This window comes from Ambystoma mexicanum, chromosome 4p (assembly GCF_040938575.1).
Source record: "Ambystoma mexicanum isolate Mex_15411 chromosome 4p, UKY_AmexF1_1, whole genome shotgun sequence".
NCBI classification, from domain to species: Eukaryota; Metazoa; Chordata; class Amphibia; order Caudata; family Ambystomatidae; genus Ambystoma; species Ambystoma mexicanum.
Window position 1 is genome coordinate 1,019,288,355 of NC_090927.1, and position 3,002 is coordinate 1,019,291,356.

General features: G+C 41.2%; 1 long non-coding RNA gene across 1 annotated transcript; it reads right to left on the reverse strand.

The window, feature by feature from the left end:
* Positions 1–602: 602 nt before the first annotated feature.
* On the reverse strand, positions 603–1,986 carry LOC138452643 (uncharacterized). The gene is made up of 2 exons (XR_011260283.1): positions 1,429–1,986; positions 603–1,049 (listed from the first exon to the last, which is right to left on the reverse strand). It is a non-coding gene; the product is annotated as an uncharacterized lncRNA (long non-coding RNA).
* Positions 1,987–3,002: the final 1,016 nt, after the last annotated feature.

Sequence of the window (3,002 nt, forward strand, 5' to 3'; positions counted from 1 at the left end):
CTTAGCCTCACAGGTGGGAGCAGGAAGAGGGCTAAGGGAGGCCGGCCAGAGAGTAACAGGAAAGGAGGGTGCAGGTGTGCCGAAGAGGAGAATCTCCATCTTACTGGCATTAAGGAAGAGATCGTTGGTGGCACACCACTCCTGGATAGCAGACAGACAGTCAGAGATAAGAGAAGGAGAAGAGGTGGCAGAGGGGAGCCTGATCTCATGCTGAGTGTCATTCGCATAGCACTGAAAGTTGGAGCAGAGAGCGGCAATGCAGTGGGCGAGAGGTGCCAGGTATTGGTTGAACAGCCAGGGAGAGAGGTTAGATCCCTGGGGTACACCACAGGTAGAGAGTGAGATAGAGGAAAGGAAGGGCCCAAGTTGGACCTGGGACGGTTGATCAGAGAGGAACGAGGTCAGCCAGGCCAGGGCCTGATTGATGATATCAGGTCATCACGGAGACGATTCAGAAGGATGGCATGGTTGACCGTGGCTCTTCCATGTCAGGTGGCTGGCCTGTGTATTCTCTGAAAGACACAGGAAACCCCACGCTTTGGATTGGAGTATTAATTAAGATTTAGATAGCGGAAAGACATCCAAAGGAAACAATTCAAAAATAAAGGTATCAAGGATTTTATTAAACCTGATACTAATTTAATATATCAAACAAATCATGATTAAATCTGCACTTGTAATAACAATTTACATAGCAGGAAACAACTTTTATTAAAAAAGACACATCTATATAATAAAAATCATCTTATTCAATCATCCAAGCATACAACCTCATCCATCCATTTAGACAAACCATTCATACTAAACACCAATCAATATACGACATAAAATCTATAAGAAAATTCATCATAATTAATTTATCTGAAAGATTTATAGAAAGAACATGAAATCAATTTGACGGGCCACAGCAGATGACATCAGTGGCCTAGGCAATTAAGATGGGTCCCAGAGTTTTCTGACCACGACCTCATCTTAGTCCAAACTCGACCGGTTTCGACGTATATACTTTAGTGTAGTGACGTCTTCATCAGGAGTAACAAAAATATATTCTAACATCAAAAAAGAAAGAAAATCACAGATAATACATATCAATGTGTGAAGCCCTTGTACTTGGACAAAAAACATATAACATCCATAATAAAAATATCTATAGCGGAACAATAGGTAATAATATACAAGAGCCTGCTACCAACCCGGGAAAAGTTCCAGGATGGACCTGAGGTGTCTGGCAGAAAGTAGTGCTACCCTCTTGTATTGGTGTCTCCGAGAGGCAGATAAGAGCCAGGCCATAGACAGAATCAATGCTACAGATATACAAATGTACACATAAATATCACAAGGTCAATATGTCGATCCTCCACTACAGCGGCCCACGGACAGGACACGAGAGTCACATACTTAAGATAAAACTAAAGAATATTAACTAACCTTCATTCATGCAATGGAAGGCTGTGCGTCTCTTCCTTAAATTGTACGCTGTGTTCACTTATATTAAACAATAGCTTCTCCGTAGAGGTTCCTGCAGATAGCGAAGTGTGTGGACGCCAACGTTCTTCTCGAGAATGTCCAAACGCTCGTTCAACCAGCGGTCATAAATTTGGAGGTGACTCCCCGAATCCAGGGTTGGCTGCACCTGATGTTATATGGGCCTAAACACAACACAAGAGTTTGAGTATGTGAGAGACCGATTGTTCTTACAATTATATTATTGGCTACACCCAAAGTGAATTACTTCCAATTGAAAATAAATTGATGAATTAATACCACAATTGTGACTAAACAAATACGGCTTACTGAAAAGCTTGCTATTTAGAGAATTTCAAAAAGGTAGGGGGGGGGGGGTTGTTGCATTTGAAAATTGCTCAATATTTCCGACTCCAGATTGCTTGACTCGGATGGGGTTTAACGGAAAGCCAAGGATGTAGGGCTCCCTTCTCTAAACAATAAAGGCAAGAAGCGATTTGAAAAACCGCCGTGATTCGAAAGGCCCCCACACGACAGAATGTTTACCTTAAGCGAAAGAACTCGCCAGTTCTCACAGTAGCTAGTCACCCGTATCCCAGCTGGGTCCGATTGGAAGTGGCGTGCAACACAGTATCACCGTTTCAAGGGTATTGATATATGCGTGAAAAACATCATGTGATCACGTAATTAACCACGTGATCACAAACTGAACTGGCCTACGTTCTAAATGGCCGTACCCTCTCAGATGAAAAACGCATGTGATTAGGCAGTATACCAGTGTACTACCCGACATATATAAAATGTTATGACAGGTAGTATTTAGTTACTCGAATTCCATGGTTCCATGGTATTAAGGCCCAATGTTAATGTTTTTAGATTAAATATCCACATTTGTTCCTTGTAATCTAAATTTTTTAATAGTTGGGGTTGGTTTTGTGCATATACTTTTTCTATGCAAAACCATTCCATCTGATCAGCCGTATGGCCCATCTCGACAAAATGGATTACCATTGGGGCATTGAGGTTTCGAGTTCTGATCTTTGAACGATGTTCGTTAATACGGGTACTCACTTCTCTGGTTGTTTTGCCTACATAAAACAACTGGCATGGGCAACGAATGGCATAAATGACATTCTTACTTTTACAAGTGGTAAAGGTACGAAGGGTCCACTTTCTGATCTGTGAAACAAATGACGTAGTTTTTTTGGAAAACTTACAAGCAACACATGAAGTGCAGGGATAGTGTCCCACCACTGGGTTAGAATTGGTATCGCGGATTGTATGCACTTTAGGAAAAGTTCTACTGGCACGAGTAATCTTTTGCTTCAAATTTTTACTTTTTTTGAAAGCAAATAGAGGTCTGGGTATAGATGTTCCTGATGTATTAAGAATTCGCCAGTTTTTTAAGATGATCCCTCTAATAGCATTACTGTGTTGACAAAAAGTTGAGACACATACTAATTCATCTTTCTTTTCAATGTCTCGCTTGGGTGTCAATAAGAGGTCTCTGTTGGTATATCGAGCTCTCTTTTTAGATT